The following is a 16,899-nucleotide window of genomic DNA, read 5'->3' as shown; positions in this document are numbered from 1 at the left end:
CCGGTTAAATTTAGGTTAATGTTAGGTTAGGCAGAGAAAAATATTAAAAAATAAGCCATACGGCTGAAAATTGTTTTATTCACCTCAATAGTGTCAAAAATTTAACAGAGGTTAAATATTTAACCCAATTCACACACGGCCTAAATTGATAACTGGTATGGTTAAATATGTGGAATTTAGTTAAATATTTAAGTGAGCTTTAAATTTGATTGTTGGTGAGGCTCATACTCTCTCGTATGACTGATGTGAGGCGATATGTCATCCAAAGCAGCAACCAGCAATTGCTGTCGGATTAAAAATCGAAAATTTATTACGAATCCGTACCTTGCCCTTATAGTAGGTATGTTCACTTACACCTAACAAAAATGTCGCGCTGGCCTTTATATGTTATTTACATCTTAGTATTGTTTTATGTGTGTGAATCCATGTAAAATTGACTGGGTCAAGTTGAATACGAGTGTTGGTTCAATTTACTTTACTTCATTTTTGTTTTTGCAAGATGGTTGCTTTCGTACCTACATATTATATTCCACAACATCAAACAGTTGGCAATGACTATGGGTTGGTGCAAGATTCTTCTTTCAATCTGTATGTACCTACTCGTCTTATGTGATGTTAAGATTTTGTTCTTTCTTCTCAATTGCTTCCACTCTTTGTACTGTCTACAATAACCGCAACCGAGTCAACAGAATTAGGTAGGTAAAGATAGGTACCTAGACCACAGAAAAACGGTCAGTCGGTGCTCTTTTTTTTTTGCAAAAAAAAAGTTGTTAAATAAGTTCGTTTCTCACACTTTACATAAATAGTGTACCTATATCATTTTATCTTTTGCACGTGTATTAATTCTGTCTATATTGCCAAAGTTAAACATCACACACAAATAATACTTTTACTTGCATTTGAAAATCTGCATGCACCAGTTACAATTGCACATATAAATATCTATGTGATAGACAGAGGAATATAGACTCACTTTTCACTGAACATGAACATCATTCACGCTGCTTCCACTAATACATTCCAAAGCGCATATGTCTTTTCATCGCACTGCATTAGTGTGAATAGTGTGCAGACATAATAATATCTCAAACTCTGCAAGTATTTTTATTGTTGCTGCTGTTGTTTGGTTATAGCTTAGCTTGAAGTTCGGGCTAGAGATAGGTTACTTTGCTTTTCTCTCCCTAGTGATCATTACAATATTTTTAAAATCTTTTTTTCAAATGAAGGCCTGAATTCACTTCACACAATCAAAATGACTGAAGAAAAAATATTCATATAGATGTGTTGGTGGTGGTTTGAGGAAAAATATGCATACATAGACTACGCGACACTGACCTGTGTCATAATATAAAAAACCCGTTCACACATAGTAGCACAGTACTCATTCAATGTTTCTGTTTTAGTAGAGGAAAATAAAGATGGTTTACTTTTTTTTGTTTTATTAAAACTAAATCATCATTTCACAATATAATAGGTCGATGGTTAGTGTTCGAGAACGTTTTGAAACTAAACAAAAGATCAAACCGAACTGAGTTTATTCAGATGCACTTAATTCCGTACATTATGTTATTTATTTATTTTTTTTATTTTTTTTGTTGAAAATTGCAGTATTTTCTAAATTGGGGCACAAATCTGCGTCTGCATCAGTGCAGCGTCTGCCTCAGTGCAACAAAACGCACATTTATATACGATACATAGCAGTGTACATAGGTATCAACCAGATTCTTCAAATAAACGCAATTATAATATTTTACAGGGCAAAAGAAATGTTAATTGTGCTATTTTTACTGAATTATAATGTTTTAGTTTTAGTTTTATTATGGACAGACGACCGATCTGTCAAAATACACTTTCAATAGCTGGAAATTTTGTCTGCTCCTCGTGTGTCCTATTAAACGCGGCGATAATAACCAAGGAAAAATCCGTTTTATTCTTGAACCGAAAAAAGAAAAAAGACATTGCAGGCGAGAGAGCGAGTTTCTGCCCCATAATCATCCAAAGCTTACCATAGAGAGAGAGATGTAAATTTTGCAATAGCAAAAAATAAAATATATCTACGAAATACAAATATCTATACAAACTATGTATAAGCCTATGCGGTTTCGTCCGCAACGTCGGTCACAAGAAGTACAAAGCAAATAAAAAAGAAAGAATACAAAAATCCATTCCTGTTCAGAATACAGAATAGAGCTCTTCTCTCTTACAGTTTCTCAAAATTCGCGGTGAATGCAACTGAATCCGAATTCTAATGAGCAGCAGTACATAGGAGAGTGGGAATAATTTTTTTTATTTATATTTATATTCTCTTTCTAAAGATTTTGTATTATTTTTTGTTTGTAAATATTGCAAGTTTGACCGGTTTAATATTTGTATCTGTGAAATGCATTTATTACATTCTTCGATTCTAGCCGATTTTATTTAATGAGATTTATGAGTTTTTTTAATCAAAACTTGTCTCGTTCATATAAGGTTAGGTAGGTTTATTCTTTTTAACAGCGGGCGCGAAATTGTTTACTCGTCGACCAATTCGCAAGTGGTACTGAAAAGCTTTTTCTTTGGTATTGTACTCTGCGGTGCATTCTCCAATGGTGTTTCTGTTTCGTTTCTGTTTCGATATGATATGGCATACGGCCGCAGACATGAGCAGAGAACAAGCGAAAAAAGCATTGCTGGCCTGCTCTGTAGGTATATGCGCAACGACAGACAAACTTTAGATATGCAAAGAAGTGGAGTTCGGGGAAGTCGTAGCTCGCATCTCACTTGAGAACAAAAAGATATAAAAATAGTAGAATACACAACTGAATGTTAAAAAACGAAACTTTTATTTGAATTTCTACTTGGGTTTATTTTTTTTGTCTCAATTTAACTTCGAAAGAACTTATAGGTACCTACCTACCTATGTATATTTAGCAATAAGTACATATGTTTCTATTTTTTTATGTTTGACTCTGTTTGGTTACCATGCAATTTGAGGGGAAGTGTACTGTTCAGCATTTTGTTTGCATCGATATTCTAGGGAATTCTGTTTTTTTTTTCAGATTTTAGGGCGCATCATCAAAAGGTCAATAAGAAAGGTAGGGTACACTGGAAAAGCTTCAGATTTTTTTTCTTGTCTAATATGCCAAAGAATAGTTCACTTTAGTAATATGCAAGCATGCAGAGAAGAGACCATTCTAAATGAATATAATTATATACATTTGTAGCTCCCTCCTTGACAAGAGATAAATAGGGGTGTGCAAAGAATAAAAACGAGAAATAGATACGAGTAGGTAGGTGCATACCTACTAACAAAGCAAACAGAAATCATGTTTGTTCAACAGTAAATCTAATTTTAAAAAGTAAAAATAGATCATGAAATCGAAAGTAGTAGCTAAGTGCACACTTATAAACTGATGGTAAGCTATACCAACCATTAGCGATAACGTCTTCGATAGCGGCGAAGGTGCCTACCTCAATGCTGTTGCAAGAGTTCTTGCAACGTCGAAAAGAAAATTCTTCCAAAGAAAGAAAAATCTGACAAAAAGTTTTCTTAGTGAAAAACTGCAAGCAATGAAAATACATTAGGTAACCAACCCTTTTTCTTTTTTCCGTTTGCTATCCTTTTTTCAATTTTAATTTTAAAAATTTCCCATTCACAACATAAGCCGTGTATTCATTAAGCGGCCCATAGACACCACACTTGTGTGCACACTTGTGTCGGTGTGCGGAAATGTGTGCTGTGTGTGGGCTGGATTGAACACCAATTTTCGGTGTCAGACACGGAGCGAGTAAAATCAAAAGATTTTGATTTTTTTGTGTCGATGTCTCAATCGGTGTGATGTTTATGGGGCGCGCACACAATTACTATGTTGTTGAGTGCGGAGCGTCGGAAGTTTTTTCTGTAAAATGTCGATTCGTGATTGCGAATACTGCTGATTTTTCCTCTTTGAGATTTCTTGTGTGTACAATTTGGTGTGGCGAGATGCAACACCGTTTTCAGTACACCGGTGTGCACACAAGTGTTGTGTCTATGGGCCGCTTTATGCGCGGCAAGCCAACGAACATTGTGCTGCGCGGCAGCCACGCAGTATGAATACCTGGTTGCCATGAGCGGCACACTGTTGTCCAAAATGACTTATCTCGTTGCAAAAATCATAACTTTTGAACGGATTGAGGTAGCGGTACAGTTTTTTTTTTAATTTGAAGGAAATTTCCAGGGCTGTTACACCAATGAATTTCAAGAAAATTGTTTTACAGGGTGTTTAGGAATCATCGGCCGAAAACCGATTTTCTTAAAAAAAAAAATATTTAAATTAAAATTGGTATGCCATTTTGTAGAAATCACTAATTCACATCTAAAAAAAGTTCAGATTACACTTTTCCATGATATTACGATTATAGAGAATGCCAAAAAAGTTGGTCCCGGAAGTCCGTCTGTCTGTCTGTCTGTATAAGGATCTACATCCTAAACGGATGGACCGATTGACTTCAAATTTGGTATGTAGCATTTTTTGGAGACCCTCCAGAGGTGTTTTTGGAATTAATTTTTTTGGGCCAAAAATAACGGTACTTGTCATACACCAATTTCAGTAAAGCTGTAATTGCTCAAAAACGGCTCCAACGATTTTGTTTAAAAAATTCAAATGTAAGTTTGAAAACAAGGTCTATCTTCTAATGAAAAAAATTTTTTTGGAAAATCATTATTAACGGTACCTGCCATAGAACGGTTTTTTTTAAATCCGATATTCTCCGAAACGGCTTATTCGATTTCAACGAAACTGTTTTTGAAGAAGCACTTATATAACTCAAATATAAGCCAAAAATAAAATTTCAAAAAAAATAATTTTTGGATTTTTAAAAAAATTTTGAAATTTTTTTTTGAAAAATAAAATTTTCGAAAACGGGACATTGTATTTTTTTGAAATTTTGTTTTTAGATGTGGATTAGTGATTTCTACAAAATGATATACCAATTTTAATTTAAACATTTTTTTTAAAGAAAATCTGTTCCTTCTGCCTTCATTTTTTTTCAAAGTACAAAATCTCGGCAGTGCGCAAGCATGCGCAGCTAAATATTTTTATTTTGAATCAACAATTGATTGGTACACATACCCTATTCGGCTTAATGAATGGAACCGAATGGATTTTTTACGGTACCTGCCATAAAACCGTTTTTTTTTCAAATCCGATATTCTCCAAAACGGCTTATTCGATTTCAACGAAACTTTTTGTGAAGAAGCACTTATATAACTCAAATATAAGCCAAAAATAAAATTTCAAAAAAAATAATTTTTGGATTTTTAAAAAAATTTTGAAATTTTTTTTTGAAAAATAAAATTTTCGAAAACGGGACATTGTATTTTTTTGAAATTTTGTTTTTAAATGTGGATTAGTGATTTCTACAAAATGGCATACCAATTTTAATTTAAACTTTTTTTTTAAAGAAAATCTGTTTTTGGCCGATGATTCCGAAACACCCTGTGAAATAATTTTATTGAAATTCATTGGTATAACAGCCCTAGAAATGTCCTTCAAATAAAAAAAAAAATTGTACCGCTAACTCAATCCGTTCAAAAGTTATGATTTTTGCAACGAGATAAGTCATTTTGGACAACCGTGCGGCATCTCGAACATGCCGCGCGATGATCCATTCGAAATGGATTTTTAATGCGCGGAAAAATGTCAAACTGTTAAGCAGTTTTTGAAAATGGTATGTTTTACCTTTTTGGATGTTTTATTTTTCTTGATTATTTGGTAAAGGTAGCTGCTGCTCGATGTTCTTTCGCGAAACTGGTTCTTTCGCGAAACTTAAAATCAATGTGCCAAACTGCTAACTGTCGACTGCCGCGGGCGGCTGCCGCAGTAGACAACTATTGGTTACACGTTTCGAACTGTCAAATTTGCCGCGCATAAACATGATGCGCGCGGATGACACGCATAATGAATAAGAAGCTTTATGAAGAAACGCAACGATCGAAGTTCGAAGCACCGACACACAAAATTCAAAAGTTTTGAATTTACTTTACAGTCCCTGCACCTGGCACAAAATCTGTGCGCACACATCAAATATTACCGTATTTAAGTGCGACAGCAGTACGCAATAGTGTGGTGTGTAAAACAAATCGAAAAATCATCTTTTTAGCTATCCTGTATCGGTATTAACTAGACCAGTATCAACCGTGTCGCACGCTGTGGTAGATCACGAATCTTGCGGAACAAAAATAATATTTCGCGATAAATCGACTTTTTTACTGTTTTGACTAAAAACGAAAGGTTTTTAAAAAGAGATATATAATTTTTTGCAAAAAGTGGGTAAAATAGTAAAGAAAATAAAATGCACGACTGGGGTCGCACGTACTTGCTCTTGCAGTTTAAAACACTATTATGTTAGTTTACTTGTAGATTTTAAAGCTGCCTCTACATAAATTTAAAGAAATTTTGTTGATGTTGGGGAAGAGCCGACATTTAGGGCAAAATTTTGAAAAATTTGTATGGGAGGTACACTTTTTTGACTTTTTTGAGAAAAACTAAAAATGCAAATGCTTGAAATATTACGTCTGCAAATTCCATAAAAACCATCTGTACCAAATTTGTAGAAAATCCGTCCACCCGTTTAGGCTGTGGAAATGTGTACAGATGGACGTACAGACGCACAGACGCACGGACGGAATTGCGAGACCCACTTTTTTGGAATTCTCCATCATCGTAATGTTGGTTTTCATTAAAACCCCAATTTTTTTTTCGACACGAAACTTTTCACGCATACTAAGCCAAAAGTATCAATCAGAGCTTGTAAGCAAACCAGTATGGCGTCAGAAGTTTCCCATCTCCTTCTGGGTATCTTAAAACACTAGCACCCCCATTGCAGACCATTGATTTAACGAAAAAGAATTCCTCGAATTAGAATAATATGGAAAGTAAAAAGTTAGATTTTAAAATCAAAAAGACGTGATTAGAGCTGCTCAGCAAAAAATTTAATAAAACGTAAAATGTAGTATATAAAAAATAAAAAAAAAAGTGGGACTCGAACCCACGCGATTTTACGCTCCCATATCTTTTCTGAAGGGAACATTGCTTCTTGCGTCAGGCGCTTTAAACCACTCGGCCATCCTCACATAAGAGTGGAGGAGGTCAAATTTGCCACACAATATAACTTATGCAGATACCAAAAATTACGTTCTTTTTGCTAACGTATGCCGTCATCCCAATGGCTGTGCTTGTTTAACTTATCACGTAATTGTCTTTCGGACACTTGAGGTTTCGTGAAGGGAAGCGATGATTTGGTCCCTGGTTTTATTTTAATTAGGTTCAAGTTCCAGATCGTTTGAAATTTGGATAACGTGTTCAAATTTGGGTTTGGTTTAACGTTTCACTGTGAGTGAAAGACGCTTTTGCATTTATACAAAAAAAAAAAAGAAAAAATTGGCAGCCGCAGGGGATCGAACCTACAACTCTTGAATTACTAGGTTATTTTTCATCATCTTAAAACTATCATTAAGCTAGACAAAAATTCATAAAAACCCACTTATCAATTACTCACAACTAACTTACGGGCCCTATACTAATGCCTTTCGACCTTAAAGCTGATTTAATTCAAATAATATTACAAGTTTTTATTTTTTCCAAGAAATAATTCATAAAAAATCTTGGATTCAAAAATTCATAAAAACAAACTTATCAATTACTCACAACTAACTTACTGGCCCTATATGGGCAGCCTAAGTTATACTTCATTTTTCTTAATACTAATGCCTTTCGACCTTAAAGCTAATTTAATTCAAATAGTATTACAAGTTTTTATTTTTTCCAAGAAATAATTCATAAAAAATCTTGGATTTTGATAATTTTTTGTTTATTTTAATACTTGCAAACTAATAAAAACTACTTAAAGTACTTAAACTACTTGAAACTTCTTAAAACTACTTAAAAACTAGGAATGCCACAACAAGCCATTTTATATTTTTTTAATGTTTTGTATTTTTATTTTTTTTGTGCCACCTCGACTGTCCCTACTAAACACCTAAAACAATGTAAGACGGCCAAGGCAACAAAGACAAAACCGCTTAAGCACACACTCTTGAAGTATTCTTCGTTAGGGTAGTGAGCCCCAAAAATTTAGCTATTTGAAGAGGCCATCGCTCTTGCAAGGTGGCTACGAACAAGCTTCAAAACATCAATTCTATTTATGCTGGCCCATTGTATAGAACCTCGTTGGGATAGCAATGCGTGTAATCAGATTCTGGTGTTCTGTGCAGACCAAGGCAACGTCTAAGACACTGCCTTTCAAAGACCCGAATCTTTCCCATTTGAGATGGAGCAACGTTGAACCACACAGGGCATCTATAGACAATCATCATGTAGCAAATCACCTTAACCCTGGTGTCATAACGAATGCTATAAAACAGCCGTTTCGTCAGGGGAAAGGCTCCCCTCGCCCCGGCTAGAGCATCATCCATAGGTATGTCTTTTGAATATAGATATTGATAGAGTCAGATGCCAAGGTACTTTACTACACTTTTACTCAGCAGCAATCGTCAGCTTCCGTCAGTTCCTTCGCGTATCCCTTGAGGCCTTAGCTAAGGAAGTCCTAAATAGAATCGTTTCTGATTTCTGAAAGTTGATTTTCAACTTCCAGTCATCAAAATATCGCTGAAGTAGGCGAATGCTTTAGCAACGTGCTATCTCACTGTTGGAAATAAGGGTGATTAAATGCAACAAAAGCTGAAGTCCCACAAAAATAAAAAAAATTCGGTTTTAATTAAAAAATGTTTCATGTTAATTTTTTCAACATTCAATCAACGTTGAACATATTACATTTTAAGTTGCGTTTTTTCCCTCAGTGTAGTGCAGTTCTGAGTGCTGAAGAATATGGGGCTTTAAGTTTACATAGCTTAGTTTTTCGGCAGTTCCCGAAAATTGGAAGACCATCGAGTATTGCTAAAGTGATCGCACGTATGTACCTCATTTCAAGTTCACTTGGAATGAACCCTGCTGATGGAGTTGGTGGCTTTTTTGCGTTGAGATTTTTGCACCCGATGTCTCAGCCCATTCTGTTATTTTGTAAAAAAATTTTATTAAAGCTTCTTTTGTCAAGTTAATGTTATCGTACTGACTGTGTTAACTGCTGTTATGAACAGTTTAACCGAAATTGGAGATCTTTGAGCGATTCCATTATCAAGCAGCCAAAGTGTTGAATACTCATTACTTTGGTACGGAATTTGCGATTTATATTTATATTCGCATCCAAGTCGCAATGCATAGGGACCATAAGAAAACTATTGAAATCAGTGGACATTGGTTTGGATGCGAATATCTTCTAAACGGTTAAAGCAACCAATTTGATGCTAAGGACTTTTTTGTAGAACATTTAAGCCCTTACAATAATCCATCTTACTAATTTAATAATAATGACTTTTCAGTGAAGTAGAAAATTTTGAAAAGTAAAAAAAGTTTTTATATTTTTGTTTAACTTTGACCTCAAATATCTTTCAAATGGTTAGATTAAAAAAAAATTTACGCGAGCGGAGACCTATCACATTTTGTAGAGATAACGAAACGGTATTTAAAAAGTCTATAACACCCCCAAAATCTGGAGTTAGGGGCTAAAAACGGTTTTTTGAACCTTCACCCATTGAAAAAATTCTAGCTTTGTTAAATTTGTATACCCCCAAAATCTGGAGTTAGGGTAAAAACCGGTTTTTTGAACATTTTAGTGGCAATTTTGACTTTTTTGTATTGTTTGAGTTATGTGCTGATTAAATGTAAATTTGGAATCCAAATGGATACCTAGATATTTTACTTGGTCCTCCCAAGGAACAGTTTTCGCTAAGATATGAAGTTGGTTGCTTGGAAGATAACAAGCTTTTCTTTTTCTTTTTTAAATACACCATATTGACATGCACTTTAAAACATCTACTTAACAGAAAACTTTCTACAATTTTACATAAATAAATCGGAAAATTTAATAAAAACATTTTATAAACCATGGCATTGTACGAAACAGAATCGAAAGCTTTCCAGTAAACCTTCCTTCCACGCGATTACTTTTAACAAGTGTGCAAATTCGGAGCACTTGATGGGAGGTGCTATGACATAGCCCAAACCCGAATTGCTCGTCAAGATATAATCTATTATCTGATATGATTTTGAGCATTTTTTCTTTTAAAAGTCTTTCGTATATTTTGCTAATATTACTGAGTAAACTTATCGGCCTGTAATTTTCAGCCCTCACAGCTGGCTTTCCTGCTTTTAAAATTGGAATAACTTTATCTACCTTCCAAGCAATTTAAGGGAGGCATTTAACACGAAAGTAGGAAACGCTATTCCTACTCTTGGTAACTTCTTTAAATAAACTTTTTTAAATAAAGATATTTTATTTGGTCAAGACTACCAGTTTTTCTAATTTTTAATTCGCGAACAATTGATGAAACTTCACCTTGTGTTGCGGGAAAATTGTTGGGCGATGTAACAACTATTTAATTAAAATTATCAATTGAAGCATCTACTAAATTATTTGTCGCCACATCACCAAGGTTTTGTGAGACAGTATGGTTTTGCGAAAAACTTAGAGCAAGGGCATTTGTCTTTTCCACATCCGAATAATAAACGTTTGTATCTGTTTTTAGAAACCTGTCTGTGTTTGTTTTTTATAATTATCACAATGTTCCAGAATGGTTTTGCGTTTTTATCCAGTCATTATTTCTTTTGATTGATAATTCTTTCGAGATAAGACTGTTTAGATACGAAACGTTGTCATCACGATGCACAGGTTCTTTTTACTTTGTGAAAATTTGCTGCTTCTTTATTGATATTGATTGTAAAATCCTTGGTGAGAGGCCTCGGGACGAAAGATTATTCTCTGCTGTATGTGACGGATAAAGGTGAGCCTAGATCCTGCATACTAGCAAAGAAAACACTAACAATATTTTTACTACCTAATTACAGCGATCGTGATATCACAACCCAGGGATGGAAAATGAAATTTTTCAATTGTACCGAAAATTTCATTTGTATTGTACTAAAATGGGTATAATTGTATTGAAATATATTTTTCACGCGAGTAATTAATAAAATAAAATTTAATCAAAATGTTTCATTTGCAAAAACTCTTAAATTTTCCATTAAGATACATTTTCTGCGTAAAATTGAAATTTTTATTTAATTGCGGTATAGATAAATATGGGGAAAAGTACTTATTCACAAAACACTATGTATTAAAAAAATTGAAAAAAAAAAAAATGCAAAAATCGTGGAGACCTAAATTAAAAGTGCAATAATTGTTGTTTTTATGTAATGACTCACTTTTGAACTTAAAATTAGTTTTACAGACTTGAAATACTCGGTAATTACCACAACTTTTTAAAAAGATATAATGTGAACACATTTCCAGCATAAAGACAAACGTGTTTTCTTTGAAGTTCACGAACTTTAATCTACACTAACATGACTATTCCATTTAAAAGTCTGCAGGACTCCGGGCTTAATGCTTTACATACTTTGAAAATTGTTTTCGTTTTTTTTTCTGAATTTATAAGATAGTGAATTCAGTTTTTGCATTTCGACTTGATAAGTCTCAGATTCAAACAACATTTTCAATATTTGCTGATGAATGTCGAAAAATAGAACAACTTGATCAGTTTTATAAATATTTTCAAAAAAACAAATCACTACACTCAAATTGCAACATTTATTTTAATTCAAAAAATCTGGAATTCAATTAAAACTTAAACAAATAGATCTCTCGTTTTTTTTAAACTTTCGGTTTCCTCTTTTTTTAAATCTTAGATTGATGCAAAATAATTGTATCGAATTTAAACGAATTATATTTTTGTACTCGAGCAAACTCATTTGTATCGAATTCGATACAATTGTATCGACTTTTCCATGCCTGTCACAACCGCTAACAGACCGCCAATGGAAGGTATTGGATTACGTCCGCTTATCTAGGCCATGATTGTGGGCCGCCTCCGGGAGAGACACTTGGGCGAATGATCGCAGCAGCAGCGAGCTAAAAAGTAGATCTCCTAATTTGTAGTGATGCTAATGCTCATCACACAGTGTGGTGATAAGACCCCTTTTCAGGGAGGGGTCTTATCACATCTCCTATGGAACTTGGTAGTCAACGAACTGCTGCTAGACCTAGAAGGAGAAGATTTTAAGGTTATAGCCTACGCGGATGACACTTGCAGAACTGCTACAAACAGCTTTAAACAAGCTAATTCACTGGGCTAGAGGATGTGGATTGGATATTAATGCCCACAAAACGGAACTTGTCCTCTTCACGAGGAAATACAAGATTCCAGACTTCAAACTTCCTATAATTAACGATGTAACACTTATACATTTTTGATAAAAAACTTACCTGGAAGCTCAATATTGAAGAAAGGGTGAAGAAAACACTCTTTTCATGTAAAAAAGCCATTGGTGGCAAATGGGGCTTTTCTCCTAACATTGCACACTGGCTATACATATAGGCCGGGATGGTAGTTTGGTGGACTGCACTGGACAAAGCGATAAACTTAAACAAGCTCATCAAAGTCCAAAGGTCAGCTAGTATGTGCATAAGCGGTGCGCTAAGGTCAACCCCTTCTGATGCCCTCGACGCGACATACTACTAAATCTCACACCCCTAGACATTTTCAGCAAACAAGTAGCAGCAAGCTCAGCTACTCGTCTAAAAGCGACTCTTCAGTGGACCAGTAATCATATTGGCCACACTAACATTCTAAACAACTTCGGATTCATTCCGGATCGTTTAGACTATACCACGCCTCAATTGGTGTTCCATAATAATTTCCAGAACTCTATTCCCTCCAGAACTGAATGGGAGGACCTTAGCACTCTGGACAATGACTCTTTACACTTCTACACTGACGGTTCAAAAACCAACGAAGGTGTAGGAAGTGGTATATTCTCGGAAAAACTGATCTCAGTCTTTTCTTCCGCCTACCAAACCAATGTAGCGTGTTCCAAGCAGAAATTCTGGCGATTGAGGAGGTTCTTTCTTGGCTCAGAGAAAACGTAACATACAACACGGATATTCGGATCTTCTCGGACAGCCAAGCAGCTATTAAATCTCTTGCCTCTGTCAGTACAAATTCAATCACGGTCCTCGACTGTATCTCTAAGGGAGATGTCTGAGCAGTTTAACATTCACCTCGTATGGGTGCCGGGACATAGTGATATTCCAGGCAATTGCAGGCAGACGAACTTGCCAACCAAGGAACAATCACTCCTCTAAAACCAGAAAGGAACAATAAAGGAACACCTATCGCTACATGTAAACTTATGCTAAGGCAGGACGCTTTAAAGAAAACCAACCTCAGATGGACTCAGAGTAATACTTGCCTATACTCTGTCCGATAAAAATTGGCAGTACAGGCCTTATGGGAGAGCTTTTTCAAAATCAGTGGGACCTAACGACTGCCAAAAAGCAATTCACGAAAAATATGCCCCTGAAACACACAAGAAAACCACAGACGCGCCATGGCATTGTTGTTGTAATTTCCTTACTAAGCGAAGTACACCCCCCTATGACCGATCTGCCACACGATCTGTGGCAGAATGAAACTCAATGATAAAACTTTTTTATTAAAAGTATTTACAATACATAAGAGTTACCATTGGTAAACTTCCTTCATAAACTACTCCTTTTTCTATTATTTTTCTGAAAGAGCTTTCAGGATTAATGATTTTTCAAGCTTTTAAAATGAAAAAAAGCATTATGTGTTGTCGTGGTGTTGGTGGCTGTTTGTTTTTTATTTTGTGTATGAAGGAAAACAGTTAATGTCAACATTTTGACATGCATTTTAACATTTCAACAGGAAAAATAGTTTACCCTTGCTTGGGGTCGGGCTGTGTTTTAAATGAGTGAATTTTTTGTTTTGTTATTTTGGTGTTAAACGAAAAATTAATTTTTTTTTCGTTTTTGTGAAATTTTACCGATAAAATGGTAACGCTGGTACCTTTTCGAAACATTTGTTTCGGATAATACGGCATCGCTGTGTGAGCTTTTTTATGTGATAGACATATCCAGAAGGCGTGAAGCAGAGTGAGATGCAAATGCACTATCTTCCCTGTACTGCCAATTTTTATCGGACAGAGTATAGCTACTAAACAAATATGGCCTTGTATAGACTTGAAACGTTCAAAGTGTTTGTTGAATTTAAACAGAATGCATATAAGCTCTACCATAGGTGTTCTTACAGGACACTGTTTAATAGGTAGACACGCAAAAAGAATGGGCATGTTCTCTAACGATTTCTGCAGAAGTTGCATGGATGAAGAAGAAGAGGAAACTGTTCAACATCTTCTGTGCACCTGCCCTGCTCTCTCTAGTAGAAGAAAACTCCATCTAGGAGAATTCTTCTATGAATACACTAGCGATCTAGTGAAAACGGATGTTAAAAGTCTATCTTCATTCATAAGAAGCTCCGAGTGGTTCGGCTAGTGAGTTCCAACTTGCTAGTCTTTTGTGGTATCACAATGGATCCATAAGGGTCTAAGTGTGTCGGGTAACTTGCCTGACAACCACTGCTACCTAACCTAACCTTATTGATGTTGTTACTGCATGTTCTGATATTTATAAGTATAAGTATAAGTATAAGTATAAGTATAAGTATAAGTATAAGTATAAGTATAAGTATAAGTATAAGTATAAGTATAAGTATAAGTATAAGTATAAGTATAAGTATAAGTATAAGTATAAGTATAAGTATAAGTATAAGTATAAGTATAAGTATAAGTATAAGTATAAGTATAAGTATAAGTATAAGTATAAGTATAAGTATAAGTATAAGTATAAGTATAAGTATAAGTATAAGTATAAGTATAAGTATAAGTATAAGTATAAGTATAAGTATAAGTATAAGTATAAGTATAAGTATAAGTATAAGTATAAGTATAAGTATAAGTATAAGTATAAGTATAAGTATAAGTATAAGTATAAGTATAAGTATAAGTATAAGTATAAGTATAAGTATAAGTATAAGTATAAGTATAAGTATAAGTATAAGTATAAGTATAAGTATAAGTATAAGTATAAGTATAAGTATAAGTATAAGTATAAGTATAAGTATAAGTATAAGTATAAGTATAAGTATAAGTATAAGTATAAGTATAAGTATAAGTATAAGTATAAGTATAAGTATAAGTATAAGTATAAGTATAAGTATAAGTATAAGTATAAGTATAAGTATAAGTATAAGTATAAGTATAAGTATAAGTATAAGTATAAGTATAAGTATAAGTATAAGTATAAGTATAAGTATAAGTATAAGTATAAGTATAAGTATAAGTATAAGTATAAGTATAAGTATAAGTATAAGTATAAGTATAAGTATAAGTATAAGTATAAGTATAAGTATAAGTATAAGTATAAGTATAAGTATAAGTATAAGTATAAGTATAAGTATAAGTATAAGTATAAGTATAAGTATAAGTATAAGTATAAGTATAAGTATAAGTATAAGTATAAGTATAAGTATAAGTATAAGTATAAGTATAAGTATAAGTATAAGTATAAGTATAAGTATAAGTATAAGTATAAGTATAAGTATAAGTATAAGTATAAGTATAAGTATAAGTATAAGTATAAGTATAAGTATAAGTATAAGTATAAGTATAAGTATAAGTATAAGTATAAGTATAAGTATAAGTATAAGTATAAGTATAAGTATAAGTATAAGTATAAGTATAAGTATAAGTATAAGTATAAGTATAAGTATAAGTATAAGTATAAGTATAAGTATAAGTATAAGTATAAGTATAAGTATAAGTATAAGTATAAGTATAAGTATAAGTATAAGTATAAGTATAAGTATAAGTATAAGTATAAGTATAAGTATAAGTATAAGTATAAGTATAAGTATAAGTATAAGTATAAGTATAAGTATAAGTATAAGTATAAGTATAAGTATAAGTATAAGTATAAGTATAAGTATAAGTATAAGTATAAGTATAAGTATAAGTATAAGTATAAGTATAAGTATAAGTATAAGTATAAGTATAAGTATAAGTATAAGTATAAGTATAAGTATAAGTATAAGTATAAGTATAAGTATAAGTATAAGTATAAGTATAAGTATAAGTATAAGTATAAGTATAAGTATAAGTATAAGTATAAGTATAAGTATAAGTATAAGTATAAGTATAAGTATAAGTATAAGTATAAGTATAAGTATAAGTATAAGTATAAGTATAAGTATAAGTATAAGTATAAGTATAAGTATAAGTATAAGTATAAGTATAAGTATAAGTATAAGTATAAGTATAAGTATAAGTATAAGTATAAGTATAAGTATAAGTATAAGTGTGTGGATCAGAATCAAAACCCATTTTATCCACTTTTTTTGATTTCGAGTAAATCGAGAAAAACTTGTATCTCGTAAACGAAACATTTTTTAGTACTTTTTTAAATGCAGGATTGATTCAATTAGGATTCCCTACAGTTTAAGTCCAGAAATCGTGATCTGAGGGTTTTAGTTTTAGAGTTATACCCAAAACAAATATGGATAGAATGGATTTTGAGAATCACCTCTGAATTTCAGACCAAAATATGAAAATATGGCATTAAAAAAACTCAATTAAAAACGAGAAAACTTTATTTCCTTTTTTTTAACTACGCCTACTTTCTTGAACAAATAAATTCAATCCTAAATGCCGAACATTTTTTTTTTCAAAAATCCGTATAAATATTCGGATATTCCCATCTAATCTCATCCCAAGGATAAAATGGTTTTTGAATTTCAAATTTATTTTAGAAATAATATTTTGAATGGATATAATGGATTTTGATGCGAATAAAATTGTTTGGATATAATGGGTTTTGAAACAAAAACTCAAGTGGATAAAATGGGTTTTGAAATTAACCTCTAACTTTGTGGTCTGATTTCTGTTCCAAAAAATGTAATTAGAGACTCAA

At 33.0% G+C, this 16,899-nt stretch overlaps 1 protein-coding gene across 5 annotated transcripts in view; it reads right to left on the bottom strand.

Annotated features, from left to right (window-relative positions):
* The window catches only part of LOC129907124 (ecdysone receptor), a 493,732-nt gene that overhangs the window by 309,961 nt on the left and 166,872 nt on the right, over positions 1–16,899 (bottom strand). The window contains exon 1 of one of the 5 annotated variants that reach the window (XM_055983196.1): positions 974–3,590. The exons of 3 other annotated variants lie outside the window; for them this stretch is intronic. The gene's annotated coding sequence lies outside the window, so the exon portion shown is untranslated. Of the gene's footprint in view, positions 1–973; positions 3,591–16,899 lie in introns of those variants that run through there. One more of the 5 variants, XM_055983199.1, reaches the window with a different exon arrangement.

This window comes from Episyrphus balteatus, chromosome 1 (genome assembly GCF_945859705.1).
Source record: "Episyrphus balteatus chromosome 1, idEpiBalt1.1, whole genome shotgun sequence".
Lineage (NCBI taxonomy): Eukaryota > Metazoa > Arthropoda > Insecta > Diptera > Syrphidae > Episyrphus > Episyrphus balteatus.
This window is presented reverse-complemented; position numbering and strand designations above follow the sequence as displayed.